The sequence below is a fragment of the Uloborus diversus genome, chromosome 1, assembly GCF_026930045.1.
Source record: "Uloborus diversus isolate 005 chromosome 1, Udiv.v.3.1, whole genome shotgun sequence".
Classification (NCBI taxonomy): Eukaryota; Metazoa; Arthropoda; class Arachnida; order Araneae; family Uloboridae; genus Uloborus; species Uloborus diversus.
Window position 1 is genome coordinate 42,540,203 of NC_072731.1, and position 23,710 is coordinate 42,563,912.

The 23,710-nt window shown below is 31.0% G+C and overlaps 1 protein-coding gene across 1 annotated transcript in view; it reads left to right on the top strand.

Moving 5' to 3' along the window:
• The window catches only part of LOC129229476 (lachesin-like), a 453,429-nt gene that overhangs the window by 424,441 nt on the left and 5,278 nt on the right, over positions 1 to 23,710 (top strand). The window lies entirely within an intron of this gene.

Consider the following 23,710-nt stretch of genomic DNA (forward strand, 5'->3'; position numbering starts at 1 on the left):
CTGTAAGGGTGCATTTATTTTACAACATCTCCGTCCTCTACCTGACAACAATGAAACGTTGTCGTTTATTCCTTTTGCTGCAGAATTATCAAAACTTTTAGTAAAAGTTTTTAAACGTCTTCCCTTCGATTCTTTTCATACGACGTGAATTCAAAGAATTGCAGTTTAATTTCCATTCTTGAATTTTAAACACGTTTCGATTTTTAAAATAATCAGAAGCATCGACTAAAGAAGGCATAAAGCTGAATGTACTTGATTTTCCTCATACGTTGAAATACATTATGTTTTTAAAGTTTTATTTTAAGAGGATGTTTTGTTGCGTCTAAAAGGAAAAGAGCTTGAGATTCAATAGAGAAGAAAATTCTGTGCGAGTGTTTTACGTGAAGGTATTTTATTTCCATATGCTGTATTTCTGGTTTATCTTCATACACATCAAAGGGAGGGTGGCCCAAAGTGGATATGTTGCCCAAAGCGGGTTGGCAGCTGTAAGCCACCGCATGGTGTGCAAGCGGCGATGCGTACGTATGTCGTGTTTACCCGAATACCGCCGAGTTTCAATCAGTCCCAGCAAAGCAGTGGTGAAGCGGTCTAGCGTAACCAGGTTTAAAATACTAAAAATAATACATTTAAAAAGCTGAAGGTATGTAACTTGTAATTATTCCAAGACCAGCTTTTTTTTGTCAATAATATTACATTATTCTAACATCACCCACCTACAGACTAAGATAGTCATTCCGTTTTTTTTCTTTTTTTTTTCAATTATTAATTTAAGGTTACATTTTTTGAAATAAAAGCCGTGCTTTCGGAAAAAGTGGGTAGGGAAATGCGGGTATACCCGCTTGCTATACCTTTTGTTGGCAAATGTGCTAACGTAAATTTTCTGTTTAAATAGGATAAATATAACTTAAAAAAAGGTATTTTTATGATGGTAATTTGCTAGTCCATTGATTTAATCAATTATTTATTCATGGTTTACAAAATAACGTGCCAACTTAGATTTTTAATTTAAATTCGATAAGTATAACTTTATATTTTTTAATACTGGCAGTTAGCTAGTCAATTGGTTTAACCATTTACTTCATATTTGACTGATAAATGTACCAAATCAAATAGTTAAGTTTACCCGCTTTACCCGAACGGCTTACTCGTGCTGGACCCCTTGGTAAGGCAAAGCGGGATGTTCTAGTGTTTGTAATGTCTGAAAATAAATAAATATTGGGTATAAAATATTTCAAGAATCACGTTTTATTTTGAATTTCAAGATCCCTTCCAGAAAATAAATCAAAATTGTTACAATAGCAAGCAAAAAACTAACTTTCGATCGTTCTTCGTTTACCGACCTGTTTTGGGCCACCCTCCCACCCTCCCATAGATACGTTTTTCGTAAATAATTGCTCAAAAAACTGATCTAAATATTATGTTTTTTATTTTTGAAATGTTCTTCAGAGACGATATCAAGATCATACCACTTCACCATGGCCATAGTTCAGGAATTATCTATTTCATCATTTTACCATCTTGGTATATGCTTCTCTTCTGGTAAAATACAGAGATACTTTATTTGCTGTATAACGATAGTTGTACAAATCTGCACGCAACATCACAATTAACAATATTCTCAACTGATGACATTTTTGCTTTACAGGGAATAAATTCATCAATAGAAACATGCCAAACTTAAAAAAGAGGTTTATCCCTAGTTTCGCCGACAAAAAAATGTGTTCTTCCTGTTTCAAAGTTTCAATCATACTCTTTGATATAAGAAAGGGGGGAGGAAATGTGAAGTGTCGGCGAAACTGGCGAGAAAATTAAAAAACAAAGTTTAACCAACTTAAAGCATTCCATACCGAATGGAGAAGAAGGAGTTGTTAAAATCACATTTATTAGCTTTAAAAATGCCTCAAAATGTTGCATGGAGGGAAAAGTCGTACTGCATTGAAAATTGTAGAATCGTAAGATATGTCGTGATATGCATTTTTATCTCATGACTAAAAATTGAAGACCGTATGTTTTCATATGCACGATTTGTTCTGCTTAGTTTCGTTATGAAATGTTGGTACGACAAATATTAAATGAGTTTTTCAATGGTTTCCCAGCTAATATTCTGCCACTTGGGTCAGTATGCCATAAAAATTCCTTGCAACCCTCCCTTTTAAAATTGATAACGAATACCTTTCCATAGCTGTTCATAGGAGGCAAACTGGACTTTCAGTAAAAAATCCGAAATAGGCTGCATAGTGTAGCACGATCAATGGGAGTCCGACTGGCTCACGTTACCTTGCGAAAATATATTTACCTCACAACTTGATCGTAACACTGTTCAATGAAAAATTCAGTGAAAATACGAGCAGTAAGTGTGGTAGAAATGAACACATTGCGAGATCTACACTGCGTGATGACACTCCACAATGTAAATTTTTGTAGAATAGTGGTGTGATATTTCCTCGTATTAATCTTTTTAAAATGTTAGTTATAGTCTCTAGTTATAGTCACAATCTTTGGATATCAAAGGGACCAATAAAAAAATAGTTCTCATATCTTAACTGGATACTTTTTTTGTTCTAAAAGCAAATATAGTTTTTCTTTGTACAAAAATATTGGTCTGCACCACGTACAAGTGTAGCATCCTAAAATTAATGATACTCCTCCCACTGAATCTCTTGCTCCTGATCAGCTGTTTTGCGAAATCTTTGTGATTGTTTGTAAAGGCATCATTAGACATCTTACATTGGGAATGTTGATTCACATTTCACTGGCAGTAATGAAGAAAACATTATTGCGTAACCCTCATAATAAGAAAACACCATCGTTGCGAGGATTAGTTCGTTCACTTCTATCTGAGATCCGACTTTGTGGACGATTTTGCAACTGCAGTAAAACCTGTGAAGTTGACCACCCTTGTAAGTTGACCACCTGTCTAAGCTGACCGCTTTTTTCACGCACCTTATCATATAAATCAACCTCTGTAAGTTGACTACCTGTTTAAGTTGACCACTAAAGTAGTGCACCGCATGTGGTAAAATTACACAGGTTTCACTGCACTAAGTGGGAGTAAACAAAACGTTTGAGAGTACTGCCAAAATTCAGCAAAATGTTTCTTGAAATTTGAAGCTACTATTTGCTGATGAAATTTAGATTTGTCAAGCTTTTGTAAGCACTGAAGTAAAGATTTACATTTTCCTAAATATCAGACACAGGCATTTGAAGAAACTGGTTTGTCCTATTATGCTAAAATGTTTCAAATCACACGTATTTTAAGATGATATGGTATGAAGTCCAACGACTCGGTATTGAAAGGTAAAATTTGGCATTAAAAAAATACACATTAAAAGATGTTTATAAGAGTTTCTTCCCCAACGTGAGATGTTTTTAATATTTACGTACATAAAACAAGCATTTAATACTGTTTAATAAATAATAGCAAAAAGATGCATCTTATTTAAATTGAGTTTATAAATATAAAGCACATAATGCTTTGCAATGTTACAGTATTTAATGAGCATTCATTATTGTTTCTAAATGAAAAGTTTCACACATGTAACTACATTTGTAGAATTTTGTTTTTCATATGAAAATAAAATTTACAAATTCAAAATTCAAATATTAACAAAGCAAATCTAGCGGGTTTTTTAAATTACTATGCAGTTTTCTTAACCCATTCATGCCGGTTGGTACAAAAATATACCAACCGGGAAAAAAATTATAATTCGTCCTCACATGATGCTATCTCCCCAATAGCTGTACATTTTACATAGTAAATAATCACAAAAAGGGGAAAAAATATGTTTACTGTATCTTTGTTAAAAACGGTCGTAACAGTAGGCTTAAAACTTGAATAAATCATAACTTCAAAAGCATTCGTCTTCCGTCAAAAAGTAAAATGCAAGTTTTGCATGTATTTTAGTAATTTCAAAAAAGTTTAAAAATTGTACCATAATTGTAACAGTGTATTTGATTCAGATATACTTTTAAAACGTTGTTTTTATCTTTGTTTCGTGTTATGAATTCTCTTTTACTTTCAATGGTAGAAAATTGTACCAACCGGCGAATATGTAGTCACTGTCTTGCTTCGGGCAAATGAAGTGTTTAATCTAAAATTTGTACAAATAAGTGATATTTTTAAAAGATTTTTTAAGTATTTTAGTAGTGTTGTTAATTTATTATGGACGTCATGGACGCAAAAGGCTGATAAGAGTAAATTCGATTAGATTTGAATATAAGCTGTGGGTGTTATTCTCTTAATACAGACTTTTATTTTTTTCGGTACCATATTGCGTCACCTAGACGAATTGGTATAGCATAAAATATTAGTATTGGTATAGTATTTGTATAGTATATTGGTATAGTATGGAAAAATAATAAGAACCTAAGTACCAGAGGAAACGCATGCCATTATGGGCAATTTTTTACTTTTATTCCTGTGCTAAATGATATTCTTTCAACTTATACATTGAAAGAGTATACAAATGTATGTTCCATTGGGTTCAAGAAATGAAATGAAGAAATACACACACAATCAACCAAGAACAGCATGTGGTAATGCTGCAATAAAGATGATGCTGTAAAATGGAACGGCAGTACTGCAGTAGCAATTACAAGCAATAAAGTATTCAGGACATGATGTGAATCAAGCAGTAAATGAGATGCTTTTGAGAAAAATAATTTTATTATTCCAATATCGTAGCTATTGAAACACATAGCAAGTGCATCTGTCGGATAGACCTTTTTGATCCGTAGAAGAATACGGTATTAGAAATTGTTGCAAAAAAAAAAAAAATGTGGAGGTCACTTTTTTGGGGGGGGGGGAATTTCTGCAAAGTGCTGTAAAAGAATGGCGAATGTTCCAGACTTTTTGAAAAAAAGATTCGCTATTCATTCCGAGAAGATTGTGATGCATAAATATTCGGTTAAAAATATATTCAATTTGAAATTTTAGTAACGATTTTTTCAAGTTCATATTTCAAAAAATTTTATTTTACAAAATGAACACATTTCTTTTTTCTTTTGAAATAAATGAAATTGTAATTAGAAAACTCTTTTATGTAAGTGTAAGTAATATTCTACAATTATAAATAATTATAAGTGGTAATCAATGCAATTATTGCAATCAAACAATAAATGTAAAATTTGCAAACAAAATGTGCTTACACCATACAAACGCCGGTTGGTAGAAAAATCTACCATAAAAATAAAATAGAAAATTTAACGGGAAAAATTAAATTTGTATATAATGCACTTACTAGACATAAAATAAATAAATACTAATAAAATTATCACAATTTATTGTTTTTTTCGAAACCGGCATTAATGGGTTAATATATGGCTTGGCAATCCTGAAAATAGGGTTGTTCTACAAGTAAGTCAATAATTCAGATTTCTTCAAAACATATCTGCATTGGTATTCTTACATCATATAAAGGATTTGCAATTTTCTTAGCTTTTGTCAGAAATAATTAATGATTTGCTTGAGATTCAAATATATTTTCTCCATAAAAATGAGTTAAAGTATTATAAATTGCAAAAATATGAAACTAATTTTTTTAGTAGAAAATCTTTGATGTCATAAAGTCTCAAAGTCAGAAATCTTTTTCTCAAAGACTTTGAAGATGACATTGCGGCAAATCGTTATGCTGATGTTATCTTTAAGACAGGAATCGCTTAAAGAAACAGTAGAATCTATCCATAGTGTGGCGATCATTTTTCATTTCACATGCACAAAAGTTCAATCATTTTAAAGGAAACGTGAAAAAATACAGTTGGGCGAGCTGGAAAGATATTAAGCTTTGATTGATGAATTTCGCCTTTGGGTAACATTTAGTGAAATAAGAAAGAAAGGAAACTCAGTTGATTCTTTTCATCAATGCCTCTGCAAGAAAAGGGATAAAGTTCTTTTGATTAAACTGATTTTTCTTTTTACATATAATTCCTATTTTTGAATCGAAATTCAATTTTTTTCTCGAAATAAAGATAAAAATTACGTTTGATAAACATGCAGTTCTTTTACAAAATCTAGATTTTAAAAATACAAAAATATAAATCGAATTTTGGAATGTAGCTTAAAGGTTTTTTTTTCAATGGGAACAGAATACTTGTTATAAGTATTGTTAAGACGTTGCTGCTTCTTTGTCGTCTCTTTTTAAATATTTGTATGAGTAGTTTTTGCGTTTTGTTCATTGCTTAACATTCTGAAATGTTTTTGAGAAAAAAACAATGCTCATAATAGTCGAAACAAAAGAAAAGAAACGAAAAACCAAATAAAATAAAAACATTAACATATTTTTTTCTTTACTTTTTATTTCTATAAGTGCTGTGTTCAAACCAGTGAGCAGTTTTCAAATAATATCTGTTAGAACACGAATAGGATGTGAAGTTTGAATTAATCCAGGGGACCAAAACATGATTTTTAATGCTTTTATTAACACGCACAACACACGAGGACAATACAACACCACATGGACCGGCAAAGTAGAAGTGAAATTGCATTCTTTTAGAGCGCTAATAGCGCCATCTGCTACGTATTGGGTGATATGCGACATCATCAATTGTTTCCATATTATTATCACTGTAAAATTACAATAAGTTGAGTTTAACTGATGCACAATTAAGTTTTAAGCGCCATTTTTTTAATTAATTCAATAAAAATGTTTATTACCTTCAGCATTTTCGTTAGAATTTTCTAGAGGAATCTTTTATTTGCTTTTAAAATTAAAATTTTTCAGATAATATTTCGCAAAAACCTGTAAGTCTCAAAATTTCTTCATTGTGATATTTAATTATCTCATATTTTATGTAACTAAAGTAGCAGTACCCGCACGGCGATAACTGTGCAAGGAATTTAAAGGAATTCCGTTAAACAAAAAGAAAAAAAAAAACAAGCTCCCCTCCCCGTCCCCCTTCTGATGTGAAATGATCATTTTTCTTCAACTAAAATGCGCACACACCTTTTCAAAAAACCTATTAAAATCTCTGGAATTAAAAATTTTTCGCCATAAAACATAAAAAGGTTAACAGAAGCTTTAAAACCAAAATAATCCTTCAATTACATAGTTTATCGCTTAACGCGTGTTGCAACCAAGCTACCGTTACCCTGCCCTTTAGCAAGTGAAGTGGTCTTTTTCCATGAAATGTTAAGTGTTTCACCAAATAAAAAATGACATAATAAAAACGTTATAAAGAACAATAACAATTGAATAATATGGCAAATCAAATTATTTACTTAGATAAGTAAATATCCTAAACTACAAAAACAAAAACAAACGTTAAAGAAATGAGGAAAACAAAACCCAATACAAAAATCCTTACAAAAACAAATTATGTACCTGAACATCGAAAAAAAAAATGCATTCAAAAACCTGTTCGCTGATCACAACAGAGTGGCATGGGCATAGTTCCTCGCAGCTATCGACACTGTCGGCCAGCGCTCTCTCGAAAAGTTAACTTATCCCACCATCTATTAGTAATTCATAGAACTAAGCTTATCCCTCTCTACCCAACTATTAAAAATTCGTAGAACTAAACAATTAATTAAACATTTTATTTGCAAAAACAAATATTTCGGTCAATCTGAATTTAAAAAAAAAAGAAAAATAGACTGTAGTTTTCCTAAATAAATGTACTACTTATCACAAAAAGAATTTTTATATTCGTACCAGTAGTTCCTGAGTTTAACGCGTTTAAACCAACAAACTCTTCAGCTCTATAATATTAGTTTATATATAAATTTTCCCTTCTTCATAACATTTTTTTATTGCTGCTTCACTCCTATTAGTAATAGCGTGATGTTATATAGCCTATAACCTTCCTCAATGAATGGACTATTAAAAAATAAAAAAATTTTCAATTCAAAACAGTAGTTCCTGATATTAGCACGTTCAAACAGACAGACTGTTTACCTTTATATTATTAGTTAATTAATAAGAAAAATAAGACAATGATACGTATATATATATATATATATATATATATATATATATATATATATATATATATATATATATATATATATATATAAACATTTATAGCATCGTTTAGGATTTGCTTTGAATACTATCCTCGAGATTTGCCTCATGGCTTACTCGAACCTATGCCCACTAGATCGCGAAGCCCGCACTTTCAGGTCGAGCCACCGTGGTTACGCATGTTTTGCGTTCCTAGCATTTTATATTATAATATAATTTTTTTGAGTTTTCATAACTTTTTTTATTGCTGCTTCACTCCCATTAGTCATAGAGTGATGTTATACTGCCTGTAGCCTTCCTCAATGAATGGACTATTCAACACAAAAAGAATTTTTCAATTCGAAACAGTAGTTTCTGAGATTCGCGCGTTCACACAAACAAACTCTACAGCTTTATATTATTAGTATAGATAATATTAAAAACTAGCACATTAGTACTATAACCTAGTAAATGTATAATATTATACTAAAAGGCCAGTTCAAATTATTTTGCTTGTTTAGTTTTTTTTTTTTTTTTTTTTTTTTTTTTATCGTGCATGAATTATGTAATTGCAAATTATACAAGTACTAAGCAAATACTGAGAAAAAATGCCACACGTAAGACCTCGCTTAAAATTAAATTCGCATTGATACAAAATTGTTTCAAGAACTAATACAAACGTTGAACATTTCTCTAAAATATTTTTTTTTAAAGTTATATCCGAATTATAGATTCAGCTAATTATACCTGCATTATTTCCAACTGAATTAAATGAGAAGATGATAATGTTACCCTGTTCATCATAAATTGATGAAAAATAAATCTATTGGAACAGAAGTTTATAACGATACCTTTACAAAAGAAGCAATAAAACCAGTGCTTTAGAAATACAATGCTGTTTTAATTATCATTGAATAGAACAGGACTTTCTCCACCAAATTATTTCATAGACGTTCTCCCTTAATCGATAATTGAAGAGGTTTTTTCTTAAACAATTTATTCTTCTTTTACTCAAGACCATTTTTAATTAAAATCTTCGCAAAGAATGTCCCACCAGATGGCACTGTCTTTCAAATTCTGCATTTTCTCTTAATACTACTTTCTTTAATCAGTTGGGGGTTATGACAAAGGATGAGAACAAGGTGCAAGCGATAACCATTAGAAGAAAAAAAATCTGAAATTAAAATAACTTTTTCTAGTACGCATATGCAAATCAAAAGCGTTGGGAAGTAAATAATTTCGCTGGAGAATTAAAATGAATTCCATTTGTCGTCGCTGATTAAAATTGAAAAACAGTGTTCTGTATTTAACTCATTTTTAAATTTCAGAAATATGTAACTAAAAATCTCTATTCTGTAACGGCTATTTTTTGCTTTGAAATTTAAAATGCTTTAGATTTCAATATTAAAAAGTATACATCGGAGTGGTTGAATGAAACTTTTTTTATTGCGAATTTGTTTTTGCTCTTATTTTCGAGAGCAGTTTTTTTTTTTTAAAGATTATTAATTCTCAAATGAAAAAGAAATTTCCTGACCACTTCATAGTATTTAGAACACATGCAAAGCATATTTAAAAGGGAGCTGAATTTGAAAACATAGAGAAGGAAAATAGTTTCACCGCAAATTAACATTAAGCTTGTGTCAATGTATAGTTCACTTTACTGGCGTGGTAGTGTGTTTTAAAGGTTTATTTTGGTTAAACTTTAAGTTTTAACCTGTCCGTTTTGCTTATTTATCTGAAGTTTAATCTGAATGTTTTTTCTGTATTTGGTTGCCACTCAAATATTTTAAATCTAAAACTACGATTAATGCTCTACGAGCTAAGTCATTCAATACTTATCACTTCGGATAAACTATTTTTTCAGTTTTCTTGTTAAAAAGGAAATATGTATTAAAACTAGTTAACTACTAGTTATAAGGTAGAGATTGCAATACCGGATACTGAGTACCAGTATTTTGAGCTATTTCATAATTTCGTAACGCCGTTATTTGTTGAAGTAAAATACCAGTATTTTTAGTAAAAGCTTTAAAAAATAAATACAGTCAAACCTTGCTAAACCGCCAACCTTAGTAAGGGGCCAAAGTTTGGCGAAAGTATAGAGTGGCGGTTTAAGGAGTATTCTCAATTCCTACATAAGTGCATGTTTTCACGCAAATTTATTTGAATGCGTATTATTCTCCTTTCCAAATAAACTCTCAAAAATTGGTTTTCCTGCAGTGTGTCACGTACGGTTCTGTGGTTATATTTTTTCCTAGGATTTGAAAACTGATAAGCAATGACATACTGGCTTGTGGAAGGATTTTGAACGTTAAGCTCGCAATTTAGATTTTTTTTTTTTTTTATCCATAATAAAGATTGCTTTCGTCATCTTTGCAGAACAAAATAAAAGAAATTGATGCTAGAGAATGATGATACTAATTATGGTTCCTTGAAGTCTGCATATGATGTCAATTACAGGTTAAGGAACAGAAAAGGAGGTAAAGAACGAATGCTTTCAGAGCACAGTAGTGAAATGTAAAAATGAAAAGGTTGAAATGGATGGGAGAATCAATAAGATCAAGTTAAAAATTCCTAGACATATTGTAAATAGTGCTCATCGGCGACTGAGTGCGGCAGGGGGTGAATTAAACAAAAAAATATATAAGAGAACTGAACGCCTTTACTTAATGCAGGTGCATCTGTAAGAGGCATTAGTGGCACGTGTGACATGATTTCCCTCTACGACTCGTCATGGACATGAACTCCACTAAATGGCGTATCTCCAAGTTGAAATCGCTTTACATGATTTTTTAAGATGGTGTTTTTAACAGTAATAATATCATACCACGTATACAGCTTTCGTCAATAATCCGTGGTAGTTGGAGAGCAGTGGGATGTGGATTTAAGGAGGGACTTCGTTATTGCACGTATTGCATTTCTATACAGAATTAACATTTTCACCTTCTTTCTTAGCGAACTAAGAAGACGGCAGTTTATCGAGGGACAATTTAAATTATAAATTTAATCAACGAATTAATTTTTTAATGTACTAGATATTGCTAGTTTGAAATGCAATTTTTTTTCGATGATATATTACATAAATCCTTCTTTGCCCGTAAAAAGTTGGGTTCAAAAACAGGCATTAATAGAATATCTATAAATAAAAGTAGCGGAAGGAATACAATATGATTGTTTTATCAGTAGATGGTGAAAAGGTGTGATGAATCGTATTTTCCTTTGTTTTACGTGAACTATTGTTTTTTTATTTTTTCCACTTTTTTGAATACTCACTTGTCTTTGTGTAAACGTTAATTTCAAGTATAAATACAAATGTATTAGAACTATGAATGATATATTCCAACCAGCAATAGCAGAAATACTTTATAGTATCAATTTTTAATATATGTCTAAACTGTGCTGAATTTCGAGAAACCATTTAGCTGAGTGTAGCTTATAAAATGTAACCATTATATAGTCCCTTGAAACTTTGCAAAGAAGAAAGACATAGTGATCTGGAAAATATTTTGAGATATTTACATAATTATAAAGAATATTGAGGAGAAAACGTAAAGAAATAAAAAAGGAAAAACTAACAAGATCAAATTAGTTTAGTTCATCCTAATTTTAAAACCAAGCATGTTACAAAAGGTAATCACAAACCTATCCTGATCAAGTAAAAATCGTTAAAGATACTGTTTTTAAGAAAAAAATACTACTTCGAAAAAAAAAATACAACTAGCTAAAAATAAAATAAAAATACATCACGGATACACACTCACACATACATAAATACAAAAGATGTATCTAAAACAGTAAAAATATACATACAGTGTACAGTACAATCAACCAAAGTTTTGATAGCCATCATCCTTTCAACAAAGAGCGTAATGAATTTAAAAGTATGCCCAAATGTCTTCCAAATTCAGTCTCAAATGTGTCTGTAGTCTATGCTTCTAAGTTGAAATTTAAGTTATCCGATTACTAAGAGATTCAAATCGCCGTTTAGAAAACTTTATAATAACGCACAATAGGTGAACGCTTTTGTTTACAGAGGCCAAAAATCTTTTAAGAGCAAAATATAAGTTTGGTTATTTTTCTCAGAAAATATTTATCTATCTATGAAATACAATTTAGTCTGAAAATAGCTATTCTCTAAAAACGAAACACCGCACTGATATGAGTTTTACTAATTCGCAACTGCGACGAATAACGCTGACACGTTACTAAATTTGGAACCTTCTCTAGTTTCGAGCACCAAAAGAATGTTTGGAAAACTTTTCCACATAGGTTTTTACATTCCAGTCACTACAACACCACTTTCCTCCAAGTTTTCTTTTTTAAAAGATTTATTTTTTAAGAGGGCTAGAACTCCGGTTCTTGATGATAGCTTCTCTCGAAGACTAATCCAAAAAATCTCTATTATAAACCCTTCTGGAGGGGTAAGAAAATGAGAAAGAGATAAACAGACATGTGGAGAAAAATCAAAACTGAGATATATCGTGTTCTGGGGAAAAAGAAAGCATGAAACATCATTACTTTTCGCCAATGTGAAACCTGAAATGCAATATACGGAGAAAATGGTTTGGTATGTATGTATGGAGGAATATGGTTCTGATGCATGGGGATAGTGTAGGGAAAAAAAGAACACATGGCCTTTCTTGTTCATTTGTGTGCTGAATTTTCTTTGAAGATAGTCTGGTTATTTTTTTCTGCCATGGAGTTTTTCATACTTTCTTAAGAAGAATCTGTTTTCATTCAAGATTCTTTTTCAGCCCTTTCACCGTTCATCACTGCTGTAAGGAGTGCGTTTACAGAGCGTTTATTTTGACAAAAATTTCAAGATACTAGAAGGGAGTTTGAGTTAAGAAAGGGGAAAATCGCAAATATTTCTTAAGTTTAAATGTTTCAACTAAATTTTCGCGCTTTTTATTGTGGGAAAAAAGAAAAAAATATTTAAAAAGTGATAAAGAACTTGTGTTTTTGTAGTTTTTCTTTAACCTAAACAAATTTTTGAAATATGTTGATAAAAAATATTTTAACATTACAACATATGTATCTTACTTATTCTATTTCTTCATAGATTTATAATAGATTTTGAACTTTAGTAAAGAAGTTAATCATGTAGAAACTTGATAGTGAGTTTCAAAATTGTGATATGATTAACAGTATCAATATATTATAATCTGGATAATTGTTTCTCTTCATACTGTTTGGTTTAGAGCGCTGAGTTTTTTTTAAGGGGGGGGGGGGTATTACAGTTCAAGAAAATACGTGACTGGTTAAAATAGTTAAAGTGTTTTTTTTTTTCAAATTATCTACACCTCAACAAACTTTTATTGTTTTTCAAGCCATGATTTTTTTTTTCAATTTTGCAGAAATTCTCTAAAAAAAACAAAAGATTTCCGTGCGGACATTTTTTCAAGCATAAATTTATAATTAAATTTTATGCATAGTTTCTGCTTTTCTTAACTGTGCAAAAGCCTAAATAGGTAAACAATTTACAAACACGTGTTTTGAATCCAGAAGACACCGATTTTTCATTTCAAAATTCTTCGGGTTGTAATAACTAAAAACAAAATTGTATTCAAAAATGCATAATTTATATAGACAACCGATATCCCTATGATGAAAACTACAAACACTAATGTAAGGGTTCCTCGTTATGTCTTAAATAGATATTTTTCAAATGTTTGCACATTGCTTTAAAAGGTTGAATATCAATAGTTTTATTTAAAACATGCAAATGAAGATTTTCAATTTCTGTATATTTTTCTATTTTTGGTTTTTTTTCTAAAGCAGAAACAATTTTTTAAGAATATATTGCTTATTTATATAGTAATTTGTTTATCAGCCAGTTATTTACTTTTGCATACATATACCCATTTCCCTATTGAGTGAAAAAGATTGCACCTTATTCTTTCTCTTTTTTTTTTTTTTTTTTGCTAATATATAATTTAATTAAGTCAAAACATTAATTAAAAAAATGATTGAAAATTGATAGAAAAATAACGTAATAAATAACAAATATTTTTAGACCTTTCTTGTGTTTATAAAAAGATTTTCCGTAAATGTTAACACTAGATTTACGGCGGTCTTCTTATGCCTAGAAATACGGCAGTTCATTTTGACACTTTGAAAATAAATCTGCATAGTTCCCTGCATATTGTTATGTACGAGGGTCAGTCAGAAAGTTAATTGCACTGTTCAAGAAAATAAAAAAAGAATTAACATTTTACAATTGCTTTATTGTTATCTTAAAGTTAAATTCAAAATCTACTTTTAAACGTAACCACCTTCGTTATTTAAGCATTTGACGACGAGTGGTACAAGTTTTTTGATACCTTCTGCAAAGAAATCCTATATAATGTCCGATAACCGTTGTTGGGTTGCAGCTTTCACTTCGTGATCCGAATGGTAACGTCGCTTTGCAAGTTCTTGTTTCAAAGGACCAAAAACATCGAAGTCAGGAGGTGAAAGGTTAAGGCGGCTAGGGAAGTTGATCCCACACTGCCCACCTAATCTCGGTCTTCCCTTGCTCTCAACGTCGTCAATATCTGTACATCCATTTTCAGACATGTTGCATCATTGCATGATAGCTTACGGTGATATTGCATTTTCAACATACAATTTATGCTACTGCCCTTAAATTTCAGTGAAGTTGCACCTTTTTGCCTCCGAAATCGAATTACTGCATGCATTTCGAATTCTGACGTTACTTGCAGCTGTCGAGGCATGCTTGCGACTGATTAACAGAATAACTAAACCTGCCTTGAAGAAAGCCGCTACGTCACACACTAAAGGTACATGTCTGAAATGTTGCCACAGAATTTCATCAAAATTGTCTTAGACGGAACATATTTACGAAAGAGTGCAACTAATTTTCTGAATGACCTAAGTATTTGTAAAAAGTATTTTAAAATAAAGGTATTGATAATAAATTCAGTTTAATTATAGGATGGAAGTATTTTAAAGATGTACAATGAACTAGTTTTAAAAAGTTTAAAATACCCATAAAATGACCTGTACTCTTCCAGTTTGATTTCAGAAACTAACTGCTAATGATCAATTTTATGTAAAAAAAAAAAAATGAATGCTTCCAGTGTTTGCAGTGATATTTTCTAAAAGGGATTTTGGAATTCATACTGTTTCAGACACAGTCAATGTATTTACATTTATTTTTTGCTCAAATGGAGTCAAATTGACACCTGCTCACATTTTAAGTATAACCCTTTACTTTGGGTTTAAAAAAAAAGTTCTATTTTCTTCAAAACTTTATATTATGACACAGCACGATGGTTTAGGAAAATTCAAGGAAGAATTAAGCTATTTGTGAAAATACAGAGAGGTAGTTAGAAAAGAAGGTCCACTTGGGGGTCAAAATGACTCTTTCCTTAATTCTAGTGTTAAAATAGTAATTACTTATCAACACATTTTTTAATTACCACATTAAAGATTTTTAGTTCGCATTGATTATGAACTATATTATTTTACAAATTGGGCTGAAACAAAACAATAATTTGCACTCAGTAATTTGATTAAAATTGTTTTTTCTAGATTTTGATCCATTCTCAGAGAAACCTAGAATACTAAATGGAAGTTTACGGACAACTGTTTCAGGTTCTGTTTTTAGTTTATGCTTTTCATTTCTTTGTTTCATTTCTAACCGTTATGCTTTACTTCACTACTATATTTACTCTTCATTTATTTTTGTTTTATGAACAGGAATACCAACAAACCTATAGTGACAAAAGTAAACAACCTGTATCAAGCACATATTAGCAAATCGATTGCATAATCAATTTTTCAATCGATTTTCTGGTTTGTGCTTGATATACGTTGTTAACTATTGTTATTTTGTTGCACAAATGTAATTAAAATTATCACTTTAACACACTTTCACAAACAAAGGGTAGAATAATTCAGAAAGTAAGTAGAATATATTTCAAGAAAACTATTAAATGATATTAGTACACAAAGGTATGTCTAAGACACAACGCCAAGATCTCTGTATATGCGTAAACAAAGCCTCAATTGGGGGATAAAATATTAGTGAGTGAGAGTGTTAATAACTGTTTTAAAGTTAAAATGTAAAAGATCATTAAATGGTCTGATATAGACAACAATCTTTATGATCACATACACAGTGATTATAAAAATCGGAAATGCTTAAAAAGTTTATATTTAGCTAAGTAAAAATAAATATAGAATTTAACTTAATTGTTTAGCATTTAATTAGTAAACGAATCAGATTACAAAATTTATGGAATATGAACGGACGTAGTAAAATTTATTGAAATCAAAATTGTCTGACATGTTTCAAAACATTTTTAATTCAAAACTTCCATTTCCAAAATTATATACTATAAAATTTTACCTGCTTTAATGCAATTGCCTATTTTATTTTGAAACGGCTGTAACCGAGCGGGCAATGTGAAACATGGAAACTGTTGAAGCAAAAAAAAAAAAAAAAAAAAAAACAGAAGAGATTTTTTTGCAAAAGTTGCTCTTTGTTAAAATAATTTTTTTGCGTAAGATAAAACTTTAATCTTAATTTCTTATTGTTACTGCATTACAGCATGATCTCGAATCACGTTTTATCTGATAACGATTTAAAACTGGGGCACATTTCCTGGTACGAAAACAAAGTACTTTTAAAACTTTCAAGAAATTACTTATGTATTGTTTGTACAATCCATTATTATTTGATTTCAGGCAGATTGATTGACACTCATTAGAAAAAAATATAAACAATTGGTATAAAATATTAAAATTGATTTAAAAAAATCAAATGTATCGGACATGATTGTCAAGAACGACTCATAAAATGTAGCGATGGCATTAAATGGATAATCTTTATAGATAGGTTTAAAATATTTTCCACATACCACATACTTCTATTTTTACATTGAAACTCAATATTTGGCAATTTATAACTCTGAACCAATTTTCTATAATCATTACAAGACTTTTCGAACTGAAGTGCGTACGATCAATACTAAAGTTTATAACTTTACAACAAAGTCCCACCATTATTCTAACCGTAAAGAGAAAATAAAACGTTTTTAACTTTTAAAATAAATGAGCATATTTCCTCTGAGAGCAAAATGCATTCATTCGCATGCAAATTTCTTCATTAATCGGCAATTTTCCTACATCTTGTGCTTTCATCATCTCCTGATTTCTTATTCATAAGTTGCGTGCATTATTATCTCCCATTGTAAGAGAAATTTTAAGATTTTTTTTAACGAATGTAGTAAATGAATCTACTCTTTTGATCCTTTGTCCCGAGCGATGAAACTAGAATTTTAAATTTAGTTTCTAAAATCGATTTTCTCATAATTTGCGTATACTGTATTCATTTTCGTTTAAAAAAATAGCAGCGAAAAGTGTATGGAGTAAAACAATATGTGTAGACATTTTTATTAATAATTCAAAGATGCGACAAAACTGCTTTGCCTTGCAATTTTGTTCGAGTATTTTAGTGCACAGCATCTCTTTTGTTTTGTTTATTCCTTTTCACTACATTTAATTCACATATTTTAGTTTTGGAATATGTATATTTTTAAGATGCAATTATAGGCATTCTAAATAAACCGAAGTAAAAGCATTAAAAATTGATTAAGCACTTTCGATTTAGTTTATTTGTTTAAAAAGCTGATCTAGTCTTTATTTAGTTCCTAATTAAATTCAATAAGATTACCCTACTCAAATTGAGGGATGAAACTTTTTACCTTTCCATTGTCCTTAAGTTTCCAGAGGAAAAAATCTCCACACACTCACAAACACAAACTGTTTTATTTATTTTTTTTAAAAGGAAACAATAGATTCTGACTTTGATATAGTCTACTTTAAGCCATATAACAATATTATTAAGTACCGTAAAACTACAGAGCAGTGAAAAATATCTATTTTTTTAAGAAAATAAATTTCAAAACTTTATTGTTTCTCGTTGTAATAACATTATTTGTTCAAAAAGACACATTATTTCCACAACTTTGTATATTTTTTGTTATATTGTTTCGGTTTAGCAAAACATAGGAATCCTCTTTTAATTATTCCTTTACAGTAACTGAGCAAGAATTAGATTCACATTGGTTGAAAGGAATCGTATATTCCGGAAACGATTGGCTGGAACGTACATCCGGGTACCAGCGAGACAAAAAGGGTATGCATATTTAATTTTGGAGTGACGCTACGAACGATGAAAATAGATTGAACTGCTAACATTAACAGCTTTTTAAAAAGGTGATACACTGGCAAATGGTGTTCATAATTACTTTCCGATACAATTTTCTTTTTCTTGTTGGTCCAAGTATATTTTTCTGTTCTAAGTAGTGTGTTTCAGGAGTGATCGATTTTTAGTTTAGTTTTAGCTACAATATATCGTTTTAGCTTCAGAAGTCAATCAATATGCCATTGATTATTGATTGAAACATAAACTAGAAATTGTAGAAATCAAATGAATTTGATTTGTGAATACATTAAAATGAGCCATAATGTTATCAGTTTATTTTTGAAACTTTTACCAATTAACAATACGCTTTAATAATAGGTTGATTATAAATGACTTGATACAACAATAATATTAAGATTTGTACACTTTTCATATACTGCACTACTGGTGAAATGCCGGTTTTACTTAAAATGTGAGTGAAATAAATTATCTGTTAAGAATGCTTATTACCCGCCTTTGCGTCGCTTATTTTTTATATTTATTTAATGTCATAGGTAGTAAAGTGTTTTTAGCTTGACCTGATTGTTAATCAATAAAAAGAACTAAATTACTAAAATCAAAAAAATAAACATTACTAGAAATATACACACAAGTTAAACATCAATTATTTAGATGCATTTTCAGCTACGAACCGCATCGTTATTTTCGGTAATTTAACAACTACCGATTTACACATCTTAATGCGTTTTTGCAAAATTTCATCTTTCATAAATGTGAAATATTTTTAGTTCCTTTCTTAATTTTAACTGTAAAAGTAGCTTTCAGCCTAAAAGAGAATAATGCAAATATGATCATGTTACGGTTTAAACCAATAATTTACTCCTTAACTCCACTTAATGGCACTTTAACGGCATTTATTTAACAAAGTCGTTACGTAGCCTTTAATATCTTGTACTAAAGTACTCTAGAGTCGTATCTTTGCCTTAAATCTCATGCAAAGCTTCTTTTAATTTTTGTTTTGAGCGGAAGATTTCTCTTTAAAGAAATTAAAATATCAGTAAAAAATGGCTATACCCGTGGCTCTTTCTTATCAACGTAATCATGGCGGTGAATAAGGCTGAGGGTAATTTAAACATTCGCCAGACCAGTTGAAATTGTTTGGATAAGCATAATTGAAGGTGCCATTTATGGACTTTAATGATATTTGCCAAAACACCCTTTTAAAAATTGAACTTTAAAGGAATATGCGAAGATGATGATGGTGAATAATAAAAGAAAGAAAGAGGTTATCTAATGGGAAAACTGAAATTATATAATTGCTGAAATGGCCTTCCATTTTATGATTTCTTCATTATGTTTTTTTTTCTTCAAGAAAGCATTAAGGAAGTTTGGCTTACCCCATGTTTCTTTGCAGTGTTTTCTTGCTTTTTTTTTAACGTGTGCTTATTTTCTTGTTTTCAATTAAAGTATTTCAATGCTTTGCTTTCATAATTAAAGATTTCATATCTACGGTTGTTAATTACAGCTGAACATCAGGTAATTTGCTTTAAGCTCCGGAGTTGGTTCGCGAACGAGAAATATGTTTAATTAAAATCGGAATTTTGCTTACACGCGCCTATAGAGCATAAAGTAGTTTTTGTATCTTTTGCTCTTTAATTACGTTCATTACTCATCACTTTCAACAGATGCATTCTTAATCCTTAAAAATAAATAGCTAACGAGGTATTTTTCCCTAAAAAGTTTTACAAATGTTCGATTGCTTGATGTACATTTGCACTATCATATGCATAAAATGCCTATTTTATTTATTCTTTCACTTTTGGTTTGACGTAACCAAAATATGAAAAATAAAATATTAACTAAATATAGTCACGCTTTTTCTTTTTAACTTGAAGATTAAATAAAACAATGCTGCAGGTCAGGTCTGTAGAAACAGAACCGTTGAGTCGATGTTGAACTGATTTTGGGGTTAACGTTTTTTAGTCGGGAGTCGAAAGATTTCAAAATTCAACAATTCGGAGTCCGTATTTTTCCCTTAAAACGTTATACAAATGCAATTGTTTTATGTAAATGTGTACTAACATATGCATAAAACGGCTACTTTATTTATTATTTCACTTCTGGTTCAACACTAATCAAAATATGAGAATAAAATAACCAAATAATCGTTCTTGTTGTTTAACTTGGATATTAAATAAAAAAATGCTTCGTGTCAGGTCTGTAGAAACAGAACCGTGGAGGTGGAGTCATACCGATTTTGGGAGTAACGATCCAGATTCGGGAGTTGAAAGCTATCAAAATTCAAAGAATCGTAGTCCGTATTTTTCTCTTAAAACGTTTTACAAATAAAATGATTTGATTTAAATATGCACTAACATATGCATAAAACGACTTTTTTATTAATTCTTTCACTTTTGGATCAACGCTAAACAAAATATGAAATTAAAAATTATTACCAAAATTAAATACCAAAAATTAACCAAATAGTCATTCTTGCTATTGAACTTGGATATTAAAAAAATAATACTTCATGTCAGGACTGCGAAAACAGAATCGAGTCGGAGTCAAACTGATTTCAGAGTTTCTGATTCGGAGTCAGGAGTTGAAGGCTTTAAAATTCAAATAGTCGGAGTCCGTCATTTTTTCTCCAGCCCCACAACTCTATTAGGTCTGTGGAGTCGAAGCCGATGTGTGATTGTAGAGTAAAGAAGTTGAAGGCTCTGAAATACTTAGTATTGTACTTTCCGACTCCGCAGTCCTGCTGTATACTATGAACGTTTAGCTGTTCACGAAATTAGAGTGTTTTGGTTTGATAGTAATGACATAAATTTCATCATGACCAAAAGTCGTGATCCTACACTTCAACTAACCACATTTAACAGTTTTCAACATGCACCGAATAAATTTGGTAGGATTTGTGTTTTGTTAACTACACATATTTCAAAAGTACTCAATAAAATTAACTACAGGAATAGACGTTATAGTAAAGAATACAACTTATAGAAGTTGATTTATACGATAGGACCAATTCTGTACTTAAAAAAGCTCTTAACTAGATCAGGAGGTCAACTTTAAAAGTTGGTCAACTTTACGGGTTTTACTGTTGTATTCTTGAACAAAACTTTGTTAAAAATAACCTTTTTTTTTTCGAAAGTTGTTCTAAAACATATGACGCAGTGATAAGCAAAGGGATGTAAGTGGACATTTTCAAGTTTTAAGTAAAACGTGTTTAAAGATAACATCCTAGGTAGACTTCGCATTGATTTTTTTCTGTAAATCATGCTGCACAGCATTACCTACCAGGACTACAAGTGCTATTTCTTGTCCCAAGACAGAGAAGAAGTTCACCTACTATTTGTACTGGTTATCTCCAAATTTTTAAATTTGCCAATTGCAACCCTTTGCTTCGCACTGCCTCATATATGATCCACTGAAATTTGAAGTTTGTTTCAAGTAAAAAGAGAGATTTGAAATGTCGAAATGAGAAATAGCATCAAATCTAAAAATTTGAATGGAATATTTAAAAAAATGTTTATCAAAATATTGATGTACAGCCACAGTTATTTAACTGAGTAAAAGTTACATGTGTCTGTGGTTCTGTCAGTGAATGTGCAATGTTCTGGAGAATCTACAACTTTATATTATTCAGTCATGAACTTTGACAGGCAATAACAATGACGAATGAAAGGTGGAAATAATGCCTTAAATGCTAATCTTTACAGATTTATAGAATGGTTTTATACTTGCTCTTTTTATCGAATTTTTTCACAAAAATGCCTCAAAGAACAAAAATCACTGCATCATTATCAGAAGCAAGCAATATTCTTTTAAGCCAATCTTTTCCAACATTCTGCATTCAGAATTGAATCCTATGTTTCGAAGAAGAAATAATACGAACGGTTTTATCCTGACTTAAAATTAAAAATGTCGAAAAATATTTTTTTTTTATGATTTGTACTGTTTTTTACTTCGCAAATCCGAAATTGTCATTTACTTTTTTCCACCTTTTGGTTTTACGTTAATTTAGTTTTTTTAAGTTTTTTTCATTCCATTCATATATGTTTTATTTTAATGGTAGTATTTAGTACCAATTTAGATTACTTAAATATATATGTATATCTTTTACGAGTATAAATCAAAAAGTCTCTGCGCCTTTTGTTAAGCAAACATGGCTGGGAATACAAAACGAACATGTACATTCCCAGCAATTCCTTTAAGTACCATGCAGCCGTATCTGCTTTTTGCTCGGAAGAGCGGAGCTGCTATCAGTCATTTAACATGACGGTCCGTCTTCAGACGTCCACAGCTTATGAGCAGTGAAATGTTATTAGTCTTCTATGGAGCAAGGGACAAACGCTAATAGCAATTCGCAGGGAAATGCTCCCTACGCACGGGGAAAAGTGTCTCTCTTGAAAAGACACAAGGGGCGTTTGTCCTTTTTCAGACGGACCGTCATCTTAACCCGGGAGAACTCGCGGTACTTTTCGTCACACGAAAGCTCGCGAGGAGCTCCATAGGGCCGGAGTGGTTATTTCAGTAAATTGAGTTTGCAAAATAGAAAAAAAAAATGTGTTTTCAACCCTAAATTATAAATAGATAAACAGCCTCTAAAATATGGTTTAAAAAGTAAGGTTTAAGAAAGTTTTATGATACATGAATCTAAATCTTCTTCCAAGCATGACTGATGATCGCTATACTGTTCTGTGTCAACTTCTTCATCATCTTCATTAAGGGAGGTCTCATCAGTTGAAATCTCAACTAACAAGGTCTGCAACCTCTTCATTTCATTTTTGTAGTTTAAATAGCGATGCATTTCACAACCTCTTCCTTTACATTCACAATCTGAAATGAAAAGCGTAAGCGCTCGCTCCGGGCCTCTGAGGCCCGAACCGGAATTTTCTGGGGAAAAGGGGGAATGTTCATTCCTGAAAAGCATGTGGTCAGTATGTAGGTCACCTTGAACGCAGCTACTGTGGACCTCATTCATTTCCGTTGAAGGGGTGATTTTTGGCAGCGTAGTTTTGTAATGACCGGATTTGAGAGGCCCGATGCGAGTTCTCCCGGGTTAAATGATTGATAGCAGCTCCGCTCTTCCGAGCAAAAAGCAGATACGGCTGCATGGTACTTAAAGGAACTTTCACTGCCTTGAATGTACATGTTCGTTTTGTATTCCCAGCCATATTTTGACTTAAAAAAAATATGCGCAAAGAATTTTTAATTTGCCGTCGTAGATATAAGTTTAACGCATTTTATTGCTGTTAAAAACAAACGGTTTTCAGTCTCATGGTCTTTTCATTAGCTATACTATTTGTCACTTTGACACATTGAAGAAATTGTTTTCACGAGCAATACTGCGCATATACTAAAACAGAAAGTGATTTCTATATACTTCGGTAGTTAACCCAAGAAAGTAATTAAGCCAGTACGCAATTCAAACTAAGTAAAGGTACAGCCGAGGCCACTTATTAAAATATCGGTTAAAAGAATATCCCTCTTAATATAATGTCTTTTCAAAATACCAAACCAATGTAATGTGTTATTTTGATCCCGGTTAATGGAATATCCCGCTTATTAGAATATTTTTTCTTGGCAAAATGGCTATTTAATTGAGCGGGTTCGA